The sequence below is a fragment of the Armigeres subalbatus genome, chromosome 1 (genome assembly GCF_024139115.2).
Source record: "Armigeres subalbatus isolate Guangzhou_Male chromosome 1, GZ_Asu_2, whole genome shotgun sequence".
NCBI lineage: Eukaryota > Metazoa > Arthropoda > Insecta > Diptera > Culicidae > Armigeres > Armigeres subalbatus.
In genome coordinates, this window is record NC_085139.1 from 258503914 (window position 1) to 258523349 (window position 19436).

Consider the following 19436-nt stretch of genomic DNA (forward strand, 5'->3'; position numbering starts at 1 on the left):
CCGCGGTTTCCAACAAGTTTAACTTTGGCGTAAACTTCAGGTTTTGTCGGTCCAAATCTTAAATGTCAATCGGAGTTCATCCGGCTCGAAGGACCATATGTTGGGCCTGGTCCTATCTACCTTCGATTCAGCGGAACTAAATTGATGATCGCCAGAACACCAACACGTAATTTGGACTCACAGATGGGTGGTATGAAATGAACACTGCCCAATATGGCTTCAGAGGGAAACAATAATCCTTGTCTTGTAAATGATTGTCTTAATGGTTCTTCTTTCACTACATACCACTCGCACAACTCGATTATACCAGAAAATGTACACTTTATTCCCGTAAAACAGTTTATTCTTACACTAATTCAGTCCACACTCTACATTTATTTCCCGACATTATAACTACCTTAATTACAAACTACACAATTCTTCATGCATATCAGCAAGCGATACAGATTTCCCGACGACCTCTTTGCAACTAACTAATCTTCTCTGACCTATGTACATTCCAACTGGCCGTCTTCTCTAATCTCCCTATCATTCGACTCTAGCCCAAATCTCCATATGCTTAGTCTCTCTAAAGACTCTCATCCCAATACGATGCATAGCGCAGAGCCTTCCGTGGTTAGATACCTCTATCCAATTATATACCTATCGACGATCGCTGCACCGGTAGAGTACAGTCCGTGAAGAACAATGGTATATCAGATGTAAACAACTGTCTGGCTATCGAGAAGCTGACCGTTCGCCGGTTGCACAACAGGGTTGTAATTGGGTGGGTACTACGCAAACAAACAGTACGAATGTAGTACGAATGTATTCACACCTCCTTTCCTCCGGTGAAAGAGCTTTGCCTGACTCTATTTCTTCGCACAGCCAGAAACGAGAAATCAGCATGTCAAGGTCATCCAAAGTTGACGCAATGCAGCTGATTTGTAGCGAGCGGTTAGGCGCCGAAATATCACCGCCGAAAACAGATACGTTGAGAGAGGGACTCCCTGCAACCAAGAAAATCCTCCGTCCAATTTGAAAGAAATCAAAGAAGGATTCTTTACCGAGTACCAGATCAACTTCTTTGCGTTCTAAGTACGTCTGCTAATTGAATTCCTATTGGAAATGACCAGTTATGCTTGTTGGTAGTTGTGGTTGGAAGGTTCACATCGTTCCATCGCACATAACAACGAAGATAACGAACAGTTGCATGAATCCTTTGTTTGACCCTTGTACCTGTTTGTCAGATGTCTGGGATAGTGATATCCATTTGATCTCACGTACCTTTAATTTGCTGACATAAATTCTCCGTAATAAAATTACTTTCCTACCCGGAATCCAACAGCTGGAATACGATTTCCCTTATCGTTTTCAATTAACACCACCGCCGTAACCAACAGAACTTGATGCGAATGATCTGTTGCGGACATTACAGACTCTGTAGTCGACATGTGAGCCACATGTTAGGAAGATGAACTGTATGATTCCGGTTGATCTTCAGGAGTAAAAGGCACGTTTCCCCCAGCAACAACCGTATTCTTGCCAAACTTCTCCTTTGCTGACTTAAAACATACCAAAGTATGGTGACGTCCCTTGCAGTTTTTGCAGCTGTATTACAATCCTTCGCCTGGTGCCCCGTCCTGAAGCAGTTCCAGCATATCCATTTGATTTCAGGAGATTGTCTCTATCATTAACTGATAATCGCTGGTACTCGAATGGCGTCTTTAGGTCCATATGCGCAGCCTCAGTCTATCACCCCTTATCCATGCACCGCAAACAGTTGGAGGTGAACTGCATCAAATTTGTTGAGACTGATCGCTTTGGGTAAAATCCATGTTGCTCGGTGTCGATGTAGTTTTTAGAGCACAAAAAGAGTGATTTCTGAACAATTATTAGAACAGGCGCACAAAGAGGTGATTCCACGATAATTAAGGATGTCTCGTTTGTCTCCTTTCTTGTAGATTGGGAACATATAAGAGAATTTCCAACGGACGGGAAATTCGCATTGCTGAACCGAGAGATTAAACAGCTTTCTTGCCGAGATCTCGGTAACGATTACCGATGACTCGGTAAAGTTTACCAAAATTAGAATTTTAAGTGTGTAACAGTATCTGCTAGAATTGTAAATGAACTAAAAAGCTCGCTTCCTACACCCAATTAGGAATTACATCAGTTGCTTTCTCTCATCTATCACATTGGCAGCCAGTTAACCAAGACTACCCTCTGCCTCTCGAACCTAACCCAAAAATTCCAATAAATTCCGTATGAACTCGAATATAAGTGGACAAAGAATCAGAAGGAATAATTTTTTTTTTCAAATGTTGGTCTAGATTTGGCCGAAAGGGTCATTTGGTCGAAAGGGTCATTAGGCCGGAAAGGTCGTATGGCTGAAAGCGTCATTTGGATGAAAGGGTGAGAAGTGAGACGTCTCACACTCTCTCTCTCTCTCGCTGTAGAAAGTGAGAAGCATGAAGTGAGTAGTAAGACGTCTCACTACCCACTCCACACTACTCACTTCTCACTGTGAAAAAATGAGAAGCGTGAAGTGAGTAGTGAGACGCCTCACTATTCACTTCGCGCTTCTCACTTTCTACAATGAGAAGAGAAACATGAAAAGTAAGAAATGAGACGTCTCAGTACTCTCTTCACTTTGAAAAGTGAGTAGTGCGAAGTGGGTAGTGAATCGTCTCACTACTCACTTCACGCTTCTCATTTTTCACAGTAAGAAATGAACCGGTGCCAGCGAAAGTGGTACATGTTACATTGAGTAAATTTTACAGGAGATGCATTTTTCCAAAAACTTCAAAAATAAAATTCGAATTAGCTATTTTCTGCAATTCAACTGTACCAACGTGCTATGACTGGTGTGCCTAAAGGTAGTAATGAGAAATATGCGAAGTTTCTTGACAAATTTCAAGTTTGTTTGAACAAAATGCACATGTACCACTATTAACCCTCTAAGACCCGGGACGAACGGATTTTTTTCAAATGGCTCGCATTCAGCACCTGATCGTCGGAATTCCTCGCGGTTTCGTTTGTGCTCAATGGGAATAGCTATATTTTGCTCTGATGCATTTTCAAATAGAAATTTTGTTCAGGTCCGAGTTATTGCTAAAAATAAGTGCGCGGGGTGTTTTTCCTATAATTCAAACATCTCTTCAATATTCTGGACGTGTTCATGCCCAAAATTTATCAAATCACCCATCAAACCAACCCAAAAAGATATTTGTAAAGATTTTTAGTCGATTCCGATGTTTTCACCATTTGAGTAGGGCAGTATTGACTGAATTCAGGGCCGCATTCAGGAGTTACAATGGTAAAGTATGGGCTAAAACTTCAATTACAATGAAATTTGCATGACGTAATAAGCATGCGGCTGCACAATTTTTACAAATCAGGAGTTTTAAATATTTAATTTTCAATTGAAATTGACCTTCTGAAATTCTTATCAGGGCCGAATTTAGGGGTCAAAATCGGGGTGACCAGGGGCCATATCACCAATTGCAATGAAACTGGGCATGCGACTGCTCAAACTTCATGAAAACACATCAGGAGCTCAAAGAACTCTGTTTGAATTTGAAATTGACCTTCTGAAATTTTGACCAGGGCCGGATTCAGGGGTCCGAATGGGGAGAGCAAGGGCCATATCACCAAAAGCAATGAAACTGGGCATGCGACTGCTCAAACTTCATGAAAACACATCAGGAGCTCAAAGTATTGTAGTAAATTTCAGGAATTTCTCCGGAAAATCCTCCAGGAATTCCTCCAGAAGTTCCTCCGGGAATTCCTCCAAAAGTTCCTCCAGGAATTCCTCCGGAAGTTCCTCCAGGAATTCCTCCGGAAGTTCCTCCAGGAATTCCTCCGGAAGTTCCTCCAGGAATTCCTCCGGAAGTTCCTCCAGGAATTCCTCCGGAAGTTCCTCCAGGAATTCCTCCGGAAGTTCCTCCAGGAATTCCTCCGGAAGTTCCTCCAGGAATTCCTCCGGAAGTTCCTCCAGGAATTCCTCCGGAAGTTCCTCTAGGAATTCCTCCGAAAGTTCCTCTAGGAATTCTTCCGGAAGTTCCTCTAGGAATTCCTCCGGAAGTTCCTCCAGGAATTCTTCCGGAAGTTCCTCCAGAAATTCTTCCGGAAGTTCCTCCAGGAATTCCTCCGAAAGTTCCTCCAGGAATTGTTCCGGAAGTTTCTTCAGAAATTCATCCGGAAGTTCCTCCAGGAATTCCTCCGGAAGTTCCTCCAGGAATTCCTCCGGAAGTTCCTCCAGGAATTCCTCCGGAAGTTCCTCCAGGAATTCCTCCGGAAGTTCCTCCAGGAATTCCTCCGGAAGTTCCTCCAGGAATTCCTCCGGAAGTTCCTCCAGGAATTCCTCCGGAAGTTCCTCCAGGAATTCCTCCGAAGTTCCTCCAGGAATTCCTCCGGAAGTTCCTCCAGGAATTCCTCCGGAAGTTCCTCCAGGAATTCCTCCGAAGTTCCTCCAGGAATTCCTCCGGAAGTTCCTCCAGGAATTCCTCCGGAAGTTCCTCCAGGAATTCCTCCGGAAGTTCCTCCAGGAATTCCTCCGGAAGTTCCTCCAGGAATTCCTCCGGAAGTTCCTCCAGGAATTCCTCCGGAAGTTCCTCCAGGAATTCCTCCGAAGTTCCTCCAGGAATTCCTCCGGAAGTTCCTCCAGGAATTCCTCCGGAAGTTCCTCCAGGAATTCCTCCGGAAGTTCCTCCAGGAGTTCCTCCAGTTCCTCCAGGAATTCCTCCGAAAGTTCCTCCAGGAATTCCTCTGGAAGTTCCTCCAGGAATTCCTCCGGAAGTTCCTCCAGGAATTCCTCCGGAAGTTCCTCCAGGAATTCCTCCGGAAGTTCCTCCAGGAATTCTTCCGGAAGCTCCTCCAGGAATTGCTCCGGAAGTTCCTCCAGGAATTCCTTCGAAGTTCCTCCAGGAATTCCTTCGAAGTTCCTCCAGGAATTCCTCCGGAAGTTCCTCCAGGAATTCCTCCGAAGTTCCTCCAGGAATTCCTCCGAAGTTCCTCCAGGAATTCCTCCGAAGTTCCTCCAGGAATTCCTCCGGAAGTTCCTCCAGGAATTCCTCCGGAAGTTCCTCCAGGAATTCCTCCGGAAGTTACTCCAGGAATTCCTCCGGAAGTTACTCCAGGAATTCTTCCGGAAGTTCCTCCAGGAATTCCTCCGAAGTTCCTACAGGAATTCCTTCGCAAGTTCCTTCAGGAATTCCACCGGAAGTTCCTTTAGGAATTCCACCCGAAGTTCCTTCAGGAATTCCACCGGAAGTTCCTTTAGGAATTCCACCCGAAGTTCCTTCAGGAATTCCTTCGGAAGTTCCTCCGAAAGTTCATCCGGAATTTCCACCAGGAATTCTTCCGGAAGTTCCTCCAGAAATTCCTCCGGAAGTTCCTCCCGGAATTCCTCAGTAAGTTCCTCCAGGAATTCCTCCGGATGTTCCTCCAGGAGTTCCTCCGGAAATTCCTCCAGGAATTCCTCCGAAGTTCCTCCAGGAATTCCTCCGGAAGTTCCTCCAGGAATTCTTCCGAAGCTGCTCCAGGAATTGCTCCGGAAGTTCCTCCAGGAATTCCTTCGGAAGTTCCTCCAGGAATTCCTTCGAAGTTCCTCCAGGAATTCCTTCGGAAGTTCCTCCAGGAGTTCCTTCGAAGTTCCTCCAGGAATTCCTTCGAAGTTCCTCCAGGAATTCCTCCGGAAGTTCCTCCAGGAATTCCTCCGAAGTTCCTCCAGGAATTCCTCCGGAAGTTCCTCCAGGAATTCCTCCGGAAGTTCCTCCAGGAATTCCTCCGGAAGTTCCTCCAGGAATTCCTCCGAAGTTCCTCCAGGAATTCCTCCGGAAGTTCCACCAGGAATTCCTCCGGAAGTTCCTCCAGGAATTCCTCCGGAAGTTCCTCCAGGAATTTCTCCGAAGTTCCTCCAGGAATTCTTCCGGAAGTTCCTCCAGGAGTTCCTTTGGAAGTTCCTCCAGGAATTCCCCCGGAAGTTCCTCCAGGAATTCCTCCGCAGGTTCCTCCAGAAATTCCTCCGGAAGTTCCTCCAGGAAATCTTCCGGAAGTTCCTCCAGGAAATCCTCCGGAAGTTCCTCCAGAAATTCCTCCGGAAGTTCCTCCAGGAATTCCTCCGGAAGTTCCTCCAGGAATTCCTCCGGAAGTTTCTCCAGGAATTCCTCCGGATGCTCCTCCAGGAATTCCCCCGTCCAGAAATTCCTCCGGAAGTTCTTCCGGAAGTTCCTCCAGGAATTCCTCCGGAAGTTCCTCCAGGAATTCCTCCGAAAGTTCCTCCAGGAATTCCTCCGGAAGTTCCTCCAGGAATTCCTCCGGAAGTTCCTCCAGGAATTCCTCCGGAAGTTCAACAAAATGCAACAGAAACCGAAAATCGTTGCCAGTAAAAGTGGTACATGTTTATTCATAAAATTATTTTAAACGACAGTTAACCACTTGGAAATTTAAAATAGAGTTAAAATCTGTTGTGGGAACATCTTTGTTGTTAAATTTTCTTTTCAATAAGCTGATTTTAGTGGGAAGAACTGTACATGTACCACTTTTCTTGTCAACGAAATTTCCATATTGCCAATTGCCATACCAGAAATTAAAAAGTGCATATCTCCAGATTTGGTTGTCAAAAATCAATTTTTCGTCATTCCCTTAGCAGATCTTTGCTAGCCGTTAGTGTAAAACACACAAAATCGACAAAAATGGTTTATGTACCACTTTCGCTGGCACCGGTTCAAATTAGAAATGAGGAATGAGAATTGAGACGTCTCTCTCCTCACTAATAATTTCTCACTTTTCAAATGACCTACTCGGTCAAATGTCCTATTCGGCCAAATGACACTTTCAGTCAAACGATTCTTTCAGCCTAATAACCCTTTAGGCCAAATGATACTTTCAGTCAAATGATCGACCAAATGACGCTTTCGGCCAAATGACCCTTCCGTCCAAATCACCCTTTCGGCCAAATGACCTCTTCGGCCAAATGACCTTTTCGGACGAACGACCCTTCCGGTCAAATGACGCTTTCGGCCAAACGCCCCTTTCGGCCAAATGACCTCTTCGGCCAAATGACCTTTTCGACCAAATGACGCTTTCAGCCAAACAACTCTTTCGGCCAAATGACTCTTTCAGCCAAACAACCCTTTCGGCTAAACGACCCTCGGCCGACAGCCCGGGGGAAAAATCAGACATCTTGGTTCAGCCTGACAGGTGCGAGCTTGGTGTTTTCAGCTCCACACCTACGGCAAGGCTTACTACGGCCCCTTGTAGTCACAGGATTCAGACCGGGCCCAAGGTACCTGCAACAGGCCTGAACTGGTTGGCTTGTGCTCAACGAGCATACGGACCAGCCCACTTTCAGTTTTGCCTTATCCAGTACCTTCTTTGCCTCAGCCACAGGTACTTGGAATGAGGCAACCTGCATTCCCGCATAGCCTTTGCGTAATCAAATCCTAGATATCGACATTGCACTGATTTCTCAGTGCATCTACCAGGTCTCCGGCCTCGGTTATCTCATCCAGACCCTTGCACTGTATGTTCAAAACTGGGCATAGGGCTCTAACTTGAACTCCATTTCCCAGGACCTCCTCTGTCAACTTTTCATACTCACAACTCTTCTGAGCAGCATCCTGTTTCAGAAGAGAACCATATCGCCTTTCCGCGTTCGACGGATGCAGTTAGCATCTCTTCCTAGACCAGAAGGCTTTTCGTTGCATCTCATAGTCTTCAAGACGTCGGCGTAGCTTTTACCGTTAGTCTTGACGATAATCGACTTTGTCCTTTCGCTTGCCACTGCCATTGGAAGACCTTGGGACCAACTGTACACTAAATCCTCTCCGGACGAGTTTCCGTATCTATACTCTTAGATGGCACTGTAACTGTGTGCTGCAAGGCCCGCCACGGTTTTATAGGACGGAAGACAGCCTGACCATTAGCCCATTCGCCGTTTCAGGTCAGTGCCACTCGGCCTTACTAAGAGAATAGAATGTCCAGATTAGCAGCCCTCGCTTCACAATATGTATTGCAATATTCAAAAACATAGTCCAATAACATGCATCGAGTCAGTATACCATAATCAGGATCTTACTGGAATCAACCCTGATGTGCCGATGGCACTCCCTGAGCTTATGCTTTATAAGCGACACACGGTCGCTTTGATAGAGTCTGCTTACGGACACTTGTGTTTTTTGGGAGGGATTACACAGAGCCCACTGCCAAACCCCACAAACTTCCAGGCAGACCCCCTTACTCGCTGTCACTTCGGGAGGGGTCGTAAAGCCCTTGGACATAGTCCCTGCTGCCCCAGCCCAACCATTGTGGCATGACTGAAAACGAGCACTTTGAACGAGGTGACTGTCGTCCCAGCCTTCTAAAGGTTAAGCGTGATAATCATGAACTCGTACATTCCTCCATAATGTTTACAAGTGGCAATACGTTAAAGGCGGCTATTTAAGTTATTTTACAGACAATAAATCCATCACTCTTATAGGTCGTGACGATCCGTGCAAAAAAAAAAGACCTGCTTAATTTAAGACACTATTTTACTCTTACCTCCAATGATTCCTCAGATCCCATACGCCAAAAATCGAACCAATTATCAACAAAACACCAAAAATATATATCCCAGCGTCGTACCATCATCGAGTAAACGGCTTAAGCCATCGGATCCGTTTGATTTACGATTATTTTCACAAACAACGACATTTTTTGTCCCAACTGCAGATTCCGCCAAAAAGTGTAACTCTCTTAAACGGGGGCCGCGTTTTTTCGTCGTCGGTCTTTGTCGGACGTTGTTTTTCCAATGGATGACGATTTTTTGTATCTCTGTAAACAGCAGATTCCCTTCCGCAAGCCAAACTGACCCGATCGATTTGCACTCCGACTGCGGAATGAAGTGCATGAAGTCGTTTTCCCGGGTGCAGAAATGGAGAAAAAAGAACGACCCCCATCAACATCATCCCCTTTCATTACGGTCATCACCGGGAACGTGAAACGAAACCTCGGCGTGGACAAAATTGACAACGCAAACAAAAATAAACCTGTGGGACACACAATGATGAGCGGCCATGGCGAACACCGGAGTGGGGTGTGATGTTACTGAACCGAGTCCGAATAAACAAATCAGTGAACACAGGCAGTGTCTGTCCGTTCAATTCGGGGTGACCAAATAGGGTTTTTGCCGAAATAAAGACGTTGATTGTTCAAATTTTGGTAAAACTTCTCTGAATTGTAGGCACATTATCACACATGGCATGTACCACATGGTCACCCTACATATACGAGGGGGCGGCTTGGGAACTGTGTTGCAACGACGAGAGCAACAGAGTCGATGGGCTATTAGCTGGAATAAATTTCGACCTCGGTTGGTCATCGCGCCATCGGGGAAAAAGCAGACGACACCGATGAGGACTACGGCAAACGAATCAATTTATGGCCTGCAGCTCTAAATTAGACTTGGGATGGACGCGAAGCGAGGCCGACTTGCCCCTCCGAGGCATCGATCCAGTAAATTGTGTGACGCAGTGCGAGGCCAACCGAGCGGGCTGGGGGCCATTTAGCCTATAAACAAATAAGCATCAACGGACCAAATCCGGAGACGTGGTCGTTCGCACGGAACCCAGTGGTCTACTCTTGTGCTCTTGGTCCAGCCGAGTCGGTGTTGCTTCGGTGGATGCTTCTTGCCCGGTGGCACCACACGTGTGCGAGAGCCTCGGATCGAGTGCACAAAGATTCGTGGTAGGGTTGAAGTGGGGGGAAGGATCGATGTCACCATATGGTGTAACAGAATTTTAAGTATTAAGTGATGATTTATTTCAATTTCCTGTTCGTGTTCTCCGGTGATGTTTACACTGAGGGGGACAGTTGACGGTTGGTTGGGTGGCCACGGTGCGGACGGACAATGTCAGGATGGATACTTGATTGGAATGCCGTATTAGTGCACATAGATTTTATTTTAATATATTTCGTTTTATATTGCAATATTTTCTTTCAATTTAGAAAGCATAATTGTGTATTGTGAGTTTGTCAAAATGTAACAGTGATAAAGTATTAACAGTTCCAACATAAAATTGTATAAAATAATTTTTAAATACTTCACCACACTTGACACTACATGAATCTTCACAACAAAACATTTTGTTTGCCTCATCAATACCATCTTCAATGTTTTCTATTCCAGCCAGATGGTAGACCTCGCATTATTGTATGATAAGACTTTTCACTGTTTCATCGATCTCTACCTAATTGTTTTAATGTTTGTCCTTTCAATCAAAATTGTGTTATTTTTCTGTACTTCGTATTATTTTATCACCTAATTTTCCTATCCTCTAACAATCCCCAATTCGCTTTATCCGGCTTCCATAATTTCACCAGGAAGTCATCAAGCCAACAGCAACAGCCGCTACCCAAAGGCAAAATCCTCTCAGTGACGTGTCTCCAGCATTTCCACACTCTTAAGAGTTTAAGTGGCCTTTCGTTGGTCTCGGATTAGCCAACAAAAAAAAAACAGTGGAAAAATAAATTTAGCGAATCCAACAAGCTTCCGACGACACAGGAAAAAAAGAGCAAACTGAAAATGCCAAGGGACCCGCATGAAACGTCACTTTTTTTTCGTTTGGTCTCCAGCCTGCAAGGGAATGGGAATTAGCCAGAGTAGGCAGCGAAAGCAAGCGAAAGACAAATATTTGGAATGTCCCTTTCCTCCATCATCGTTGCATCTGATGGTGGCGGCGGTGGAGTGGACTCTGACTGCAAACAGAGCGGTGTGGGCCGTTGGCGGAAGGAGCGATCCAGGCTGGGAAAATAGGAAAAATACCGCCATCCATCTATCGTTTGTTTTTCCTGTGATTTTCCGTGTAATGCGAGATGTAGGTAGGAACGGGAAAAGTAAACCAAGGCTGTGCCATGTGGAGAGTGGGACCAGCACAGGAACGTGTGTATGTGCCGAGATTGCTAATCTGGAAATTTTTAATTACAATGTTAATCCTTTGCCACTGACTGGCTGCTGCCGGGCTACTCTCGCCTGGTTGGTCCGCTGGTAGATGATGATTCCTTTTCCACCGGGGAAAAGGTTTACGATTTCATGAATTTTTCAACCGTCTGCGATAGCGCGAATCGTATTCCAGAGTGAAAGAGTGGAGTGTTTCGCATTTCTTTTTGACATTTCACTTCCCGTGTGTGTGGGATTCCAACGGCAAAAAGAATTACCTTCAATTTGAATAAAGCACCATTTAGACGCCGCAAAACGATTTAAATTGGATCTTTTACAGCAATTTAACTTCCCTTATAGAGCTCGGAAAGAACGGGGCAAGCGGCTTTGCGAGATAAGGATTTCCACGTGCCATTCCGACGAGGGAAGCGCTCGTTTATCTTCAAAGGTGGGTGCAGGGGAAAACAAGTGTAACAATTTTCTTTTCTGGTGCTTCCTTTTTGGTTCGCCTGAAGGTAGCGCTACCACAGTTCCTTTATTGACTCCCCCTCACACTATACATACGTGTGACGGCGATGAAGCGATAAAATTCGAACATGTGTGAAACACCCGCTTTTATCACTCTGCCGAAAAAAAACTGCCGAAAGCATGCCGGAAAGGAGGCACGTAGTGATCGAAGTTGGCGCCGCCGTCAGTGTAATAGACTGTAAAAATGATTGATGTAATCCACGGCGCAATAGTAGGCGATGAACGAGCAGTCAGCGGTTGCTAAGTGAAACGCATTTTTTTCTCGGATGGATTTATATTTGGTGTAGAGAATAGTGGAGGCTCCTCTAATAATTGCTGATGAAAAATGTACCTTTAACTTTAAATATTATCAATTCAGTAGAAAACCGAATTAGCCGCCAGCAAAGTTGGATTTTTCTCACAATCCATTCGTTAAATCTAATTTCGGAATTGGTGCGCTGTATAGCGCATCATCAAATGAAAACAGCGCACCACTTCCGAAGTTAGGTTTAGCGTACGGATTGTGAGAAAAATCCAACTTCACTAATCGTCCATTTCGGTTTTCTACTGAATTGAAAATATTAACTTTAAATGTAAATTGCACTGAATAGCCACAAAACAACTTCTCTACGTATCTTGTTTCTTTGTCCAGAAATTTATGTTCAGCTCTTACCAAGACTAGAGAGATAACCAGGCACTCACGGTCTTTCTGATTGCCGTGGAAAGGGGTCTCCGGGTCGTCTCCCCTTACCTTTCACATTTGATCGGGTTACTGCTCCTGGACTTCATCTCATAACTCCGATATTCATTTCACAAAAAATACAAATGTTAGCAAAAGGAAGCGACGAAAATGGTGCCGTATTTCTTTGTTTCGCGATGAGATGAATACATGATCAGTAAACAGAGCAGTTCCCCAATCATAAATCAATTTGAAAACATGTCAGGCAGTTTTAAATATCATGGAAACTTTATTACCTTTTATCGTCTATAAAATACTCGGCCGATAACGCATCCGTCTTATTTATTGAAACATTTTTTAGTACTTCTTGTGGATATTTTTTCAAAACCTGCCAATTCGAAAATTATTTCATGTATTCCTTCGGACGGAATTTCCATTCCCTCCGAAATATCTCCAGTAATTCCGCCGGAATATCCAGCAAGAATCACTTCCACAGTTCTAGAATAAAATTTTAAAAATTTCCTTAAAAGTTTCCGAACGAATTCCTAACAAAATTTACCAAGCAACTCTTGAAAGCATTTCCGATATTCTTAAATTTCCCAAAGAATTCCCCCGGAAATCATTTCGTAGACAATTCCAGAAATTTCTTTGCCTTGCTAGCGTTTTGAAAAGAACCTTCCGAGCCTCTTGGAAAGGAGGCTTCTGAGCTCTTGAAAGGAGGCTTCTGAGCCTCTTGAAAGGAGGCTTCTGAGCCTCTTGAAAGGAGGCTTCCGAGCCTCTTGAAAGGAGGCCTGAGCCTCTTGAAAGGAGGCTTCTGAGCCTCTTGAAAGGAGGCTCTGAGCTCTTGAAAGGAGGCTTCCTGAGCCTCTTGAAAGGAGGCCTGAGCTCTTGAAAGGAGGCTTCTGAGCCTCTTGAAAGGAGGCTTCTGAGCCTCTTGAAAGGAGGCTCTGAGCTCTTGAAAGGAGGCTTGAGCCTCTTGAAAGGAGGCTTCTGAGCCTCTTGAAAGGAGGCTTCTGAGCCTCTTGAAAGGAGGCTCTGAGCTCTTGAAAGGAGGCTCTGAGCCTCTTGAAAGGAGGCTTCTGAGCTCTTGAAAGGAGGCTTGAGCTCTTGAAAGGAGGCTCTGAGCCTCTTGAAAGGAGGCTTGAGCCTCTTGAAAGGAGGCTTGAGCCTCTTGAAAGGAGGCTTCTGAGCCTCTTGAAAGGAGGCTTGAGCCTCTTGAAAGGAGGCTCTGAGCCTCTTGAAAGGAGGCTTCTGAGCCTCTTGAAAGGAGGCTTCTGAGCTCTTGAAAGGAGGCTCTGAGCCTCTTGAAAGGAGGCTTCTGAGCTCTTGAAAGGAGGCTTCTGAGCCTCTTGAAAGGAGGCTTCCTGAGCCTCTTGAAAGGAGGCTTCTGAGCCTCTTGAAAGGAGGCTTGAGCCTCTTGAAAGGAGGCTTCTGAGCCTCTTGAAAGGAGGCTTCTGAGCCTCTTGAAAGGAGGCTTCTGAGCTCTTTGAAAGGAGGCTCTGAGCCTCTTGAAAGGAGGCTTCTGAGCCTCTTGAAAGGAGGCTCTGAGCCTCTTGAAAGGAGGCTTCTGAGCCTCTTGAAAGGAGGCTTCTGAGGCCTCTTGAAAGGAGGCTTCCGAGCCTCTTGAAAGGAGGCCTGAGCCTCTTGAAAGGAGGCTTCTGAGCCTCTTGAAAGGAGGCTTCTGAGCCTCTTGAAAGGAGGCTTCCTGAGCCTCTTGAAAGGAGGCTCTGAGCCTCTTGGAGGGAGACTTTCAAGCCTCTTGGAAAGGAGGCTTCCAAGCCTCTTGAAAAGAGGCTTCTGAGCCTCTTGAAAGGAGGCCTGATCTTCTTGAAAGGAGGCTCTGAGCCTCTTGAAAGGAGGCTTCTGAGCCTCTTGAAAGGAGGCTTCTGAGCCTCTTGAAAGGAGGCTTCTGAGCCTCTTGAAAGGAGGCTCTGAGCCTCTTGAAAGGAGGCTCTGAGCCTCTTGAAAGGAGGCTTCTGAGCCTCTTGAAAGGAGGCTTCTGAGCCTCTTGAAAGGAGGCTTCCTGAGCCTCTTGAAAGGAGGCTTCTGAGCCTCTTGAAAGGAGGCTTGAGCCTCTTGAAAGGAGGCTTCTGAGCCTCTGAAAGGAGGCTTCTGAGCCTCTTGAAAGGAGGCTCTGAGCCCCTTGAAAGGAGGCTTCTGAGCCACTTGAAAGGAGGCTCTGAGCCTCTTGAAAGGAGGCTTCCTGAGCCTCTTGAAAGGAGGCTCTGAGCCTCTTGAAAGAGGCTCTGAGCCTCTTGAAAGGAGGCTCTGATCTTCTTGAAAGGAGGCTTGAGCCTCTTGAAAGGAGGCTTCCTGAGCCTCTTGAAAGGAGGCTTCCTGAGCCTCTTGAAAGGAGGCTTCCTGAGCCTCTTGAAAGGAGGCTTTGAGCCTCTTGAAAGGAGGCTTCTGAGCCTCTTGAAAGGAGGCTTGAGCCTCTTGAAAGGAGGCTTGAGCCTCTTGAAAGGAGGCTTCTGAGCCTCTTGAAAGGAGGCTTCTGAGCCTCTTGAAAGGAGGCTTCTGAGCCTCTTGAAAGGAGGCTTCTGAGCCTCTTGAAGGAGGCTTGAGCCTCTTGAAAGGAGGCTTCTGAGCCTCTTGAAAGGAGGCTTCTGAGCCTCTTGAAAGGAGGCTTGAGCCTCTTGAAAGGAGGCTCTGAGCCTCTTGAAAGGAGGCTTCCGTGCCTCTTGAAAGGAGGCCTCCGTGCCTCTTGAAAGGAGGCTCCCGAGCCTCTTGAAAGGAGGCTGCCGAGCCTCTTGAAAGGAGGCTGCCGAGCCTCTTGAAAGGATGCTTCCGAGCCTCTTGAAAGGAGGCTTCCGAGTCTCTTGAAAGGAGGCTTCCGAGCCTCTTGAAAAGAGGCTTCCGAGCCTCTTGAAAGGAGGCCTCCGAGCCTCTTGAAAGGAGGCCTCCGAGCCTCTTGCAAAAAGGCTTCCGAACATCTTGAAAGGAAGCTTCCGAGCCTCTTGAAAAAGGCTTCTGAACATCTTGAAAGAAGGCTTCCGAGCCTCTTCAAAGGAGGTTTCCGAGCCTCTTGAAAGGAGGCTTCTGAGTCTCTTGATAGGAGACTTCTGAGCCTCTTGGGAGGAGGCTTCTGAGCCTCTAGAAAGGAGGCTTCTGAGCCTCTTGGAAGGAGGCTGCTGAGCCTCTTAAAAGGAGGCTTCTGAGCCACTTGAAAGGAGGCTTCTGAGCCTCTTGAAAGGAGGCTTCTGAGTCTCTTAAAAGGATGCTTCTGAGCCTCTTGAAAGGAGGCTTCTGATCCTTTTGGAAGGAGGCTTCTGATCCTCTTGGAAGGAGGCTTCTGATCCTCTTGGAAGGAGGCTTCTGAACCTCTTGAAAGGAGGCTTCTGAGCCTCTTGAAAGGAGGCTTCTGAGCCTCTTGAAAGGAGGCTTCTGAGCCCCTTGAAAGGAGGCTTCTGAGCCCCTTGAAAGGAGGCTTCTGAGCCCCTTGAAAGGAGGCTTCTGAGCCTCTTGAAAGGAGGCTCCTGAGCCTCTTGAAAGGAGGCTCCTGAGCCTCTTGAAAGGAGGCTCCTGAGCCTCTTGAAAGGAGGCTCCTGAGCCTCTGAAAGAAGGCCCTGAGCCTCTTGAAAGAAGGCTCCTGAGCCTCTTGAAAGGAGGCTCCTGAGCCTCTTGAAAGGAGGCTCCTGAGCCTCTTGAAAGGAGGCCCTGAGCCTCTTGAAAGGAGGCCTGAGCCTCTTGAAAGGATGCTTCTGAGCCTCTTGAAAGGAGGCTTCTGAGCCTCTTGAAAGGAGGCTTCCTGAACCTCTTGAAAGGAGGCTTCCGAACCTCTTGAAAGGAGGCTTCTGAGCCTCTTGAAAGGAGGCTTCCTGAGCCTCTTGAAAGGAGGCTTCCTGAGCTTCTTGAAAGGAGGCTTCTGAGCCTCTTGAAAGGAGGCTTCCTGAGCCTCTTGAAAGGAGGCTTCTGAGCCTATTGAAAGGAGGCTTCCTGAACCTCTTGAAAGGAGGCTTCCTGAACCTCTTGAAAGGAGGCTTCCAGACCTCTTGAAAGGAGGCTTCTGAACCTCTCCAAAGGAGGCTTCTGAACCTCTCGAAAGGAGGCTTCCTGAGCCTCTTGAAAGAAGCCTTCTGAGCCTCTTGAAAGGAGGCTTCTGAGCCTCTTGAAAGGAGGCTTCTGAGCCTCTTGAATGGAGGCTTGAGCCTCTTGAAAGGAGGCTTCTGAGCCTCTTGAAAGGAGGCTTCGAGCCTCTTGGAAGGAGGCTTCCTGAGCCTCTTGAAAGGAGGCTTCTGAGCCTCTTGAAAGGAGGCTTCTGAGCCTCTTGAAAGGAGGCTTGAGCCTCTTGAAAGGAGGCTTCTGAGCCTCTTGAAAGGAGGCTTCTGAGCCTCTGAAAGGAGGCTTGAGCCTCTTGAAAGGAGGCTTCTGAGCCTCTTGAAAGGAGGCTTCTGAGCCTCTTGAAAGGAGGCTCTGAGCTCTTGAAAGGAGGCTTCTGAGCCTCTTGAAAGGAGGCTTCTGAGCCTCTTGAAAGGAGGCTTCTGAGCCTCTTGAAAGGAGGCTTCTGAGCCTCTTGAAAGGAGGCTTCTGAGCCTCTTGAAAGGAGGCTTCTGAGCCTCTTGAAAGGAGGCTTCTGAGCTCTTGAAAGGAGGCTCTGAGCCTCTTGAAAGGAGGCTTCTGAGCCTCTTGAAAGGAGGCTCTGAGCCTCTTGAAAGGAGGCTTCTGAGCCTCTTGAAAGGAGGCCTGAGCTCTTGAAAGGAGGCTCTGAGCTCTCTTGAAAGGAGGCTCTGAGCCTCTTGAAAGGAGGCTTCTGAGCCTCTTGAAAGGAGGCTCTGAGCCTCTTGAAAGGAGGCTTCTGAGCCTCTTGAAAGGAGGCTCTGAGCCTCTTGAAAGGAGGCTTCCTGTGCCTCTTGAAAGGAGGCTTCTGAGCCTCTTGAAAGGAGGCTTCTGTGCCTCTTGAAAGGAGGCTCCTGAGCCTCTTGAAAGGAGGCTTCTGAGCCTCTTGAAAGGAGGCCCTGAGCCTCTTGAAAGGAGGCTTCCTGAGCCTCTTGAAAGGAGGCTCCTGAGCCTCTTGAAAGGATGCTCTGAGCCTCTTGAAAGGAGGCTTCCAAGCCTCTTGAAAGAAGGCTTCCAAACCTCCTGAAAGGAGGCTTCTGAACCTCTCGAAAGGAGGCTCTGAGCCTCTTGAAAGGAGGCTTCTGAGCCTCTTGAAAGGAGGCTTCTGAGCTCTTGAAAGGAGGCTTCTGAGCCTCTTGAAAGGAGGCTTCTGAGCCTCTTGAAAGGAGGCTTCCTGAGCCTCTTGAAAGGAGGCCTGAGCCTCTTGAAAGGAGGCTCCTGAGCCTCTTGAAAGGAGGCTCCTGAGCCTCTTGAAAGGAGGCTCCTGAGCCTCTTGAAAGGAGGCCCCTGAGCCTCCTGAAAGGGGGCGCCTGAGCCTCTTGGAAGGAGGCGCCTGAGCCTCTCGAAAGGAGGCTCCTGAGCCTCTTGAAAGGAGGCTCCTGAGCTCTTGAAAGGAGGCCCTGAGCCTCTTGAAAGGAGGCCTGGGCCTCTTGAAAGGAGGCTTCCTGGCCTCTTGAAAGGAGGCTTCTGGGCCTCTTGAAAGGAGGCTTCCGGGCCTCTTGAAAGGAGGCCTGGCCTCTTGAAAGGAGGCTTCTGGCCTCTTGAAAGGAGGCTTCCGGGCCTCTTGAAAGGAGGCTTCCGGGCCTCTTGAAAGGAGGCTTCCTGGCCTCTTGAAAGGAGGCTTCTGGCCTCTTGAAAGGAGGCTTCTGGCCTCTTGAAAGGAGGCTTCCTGGCCTCTTGAAAGGAGGCCTGGCCTCTTGAAAGGAGGCTTCCGGGCCTCTTGAAAGGAGGCTTCTGGGCCTCTTGAAAGGAGGCTTCCGGGCCTCTTGAAAGGAGGCTTCGGAGTCTTTCGAAAGGAGGCTTCCGGGCCTCTTGAAAGGAGGCTTCCGGGCCTCTTGAAAGGAGGCTTCCGGGCCTCTTGAAAGGAGGCTTCCGGGCCTCTTGAAAGGAGGCTTCCGGGTCTCTTGAAAGGAGGCTTCCGGGTCTCTATCGGCCCTTCATCAACTGTGCTGGTTTTGGAGCGCAGGATGCAATAAGTAAAGCTTTAGTGATTGTCATGCATATTATATATAAGGAAGAGTTTTGGAATAAAAAAATACTAAATTATCAAAACTTTATCAAAAAGTTTTGATTTAAATTGTAATTTATTTGGAAAATATATTAAGCTCGTTTAGTGGAATGTATTAAACCGTCTAAGACGAATTAAGTACTGTCCATTTAATTCCACCAGTTAATTTTCGTTATCTTTGCAGATACGTATTTCGACCACAACTGTGTGGTCGTCTTCAGTATCTTGTACTTGACTCGACTTAATGTAATGCCGTATCGAAGTCGAGTCAAGTACAAGACACTGAAGACGACCACACAGTTGTGGTCGAAATACGTATCTGCAAAGATAACGAAAATTAACTGGTGGAATTAAATGGACAGTACTTAATTCGTCTTAGACGGTGTAATTTATTTGCCATTACGCATTTTTGTCCGAATTATCCCCTGGGCCCGGCGAGGGTACAGTCAGGGGTACATATACCTCAGGTTGAGAACCGTTGTTTTACGGGTTAACACTCGAGAAGAAGGAAAATAGCGGACTTTGTCGGGAGCATTTCTCCAGTGCTGTGATGTAGCATAAACCCTAAATCTTGACCAGAGCCCTCGACCTTTCAATTGTTCGTTAACAAAATTCGCGCCATTACACACTTCGATTCATTCAAAAATTACATCCTATATTTGAGGGGCGTTGCGACAAACGGAGGAGGAAGAGTCGTCATATTTGAATCGCCCCTTCAATGGCAGACTAAGGTGTCATGTCTTTTAATGAGTCCACCTCAAAAAAGTCTGAATAGCAGTCGGCCATCATTAAAACTTTACTTGCTTGCCTAGAACGCTCGAGATTCTTCTCACCTCATCCATCGACACTAATTGTAATGGATAGATATCGACAGCAACGATTTCATAGGAGGATATTGCTGGAAAGATAAGAACTGTGATACAAATCCAAACATCAATACTCATCTCCTAATAAGAATTTTATCAATATCAAAATCAAATGCACGTCCGCTCTAATGGAATAATTTCTTCGCTATTAACCCAATTAACACTGTTAGTGGAATAATTGCTTACCTTCGTAAGAGAACAATTAAACTTTTCAGAAATTCCCAGCAAAAGTTTATTTCGCTATCACTATTCTCACACCACTTATGCTTCTTCCGTTGAGATTTTTTGAACAAGTGCTTCAAAATCGAACCAAGTGCTTCGAATCGAATTTTTTAAAAGCATTCGACAATAACTTGGCAAATCGTACGAATTTGTTCATGATGGATGTAATCTTCAACTCACTGTCAAGCTTCCGAC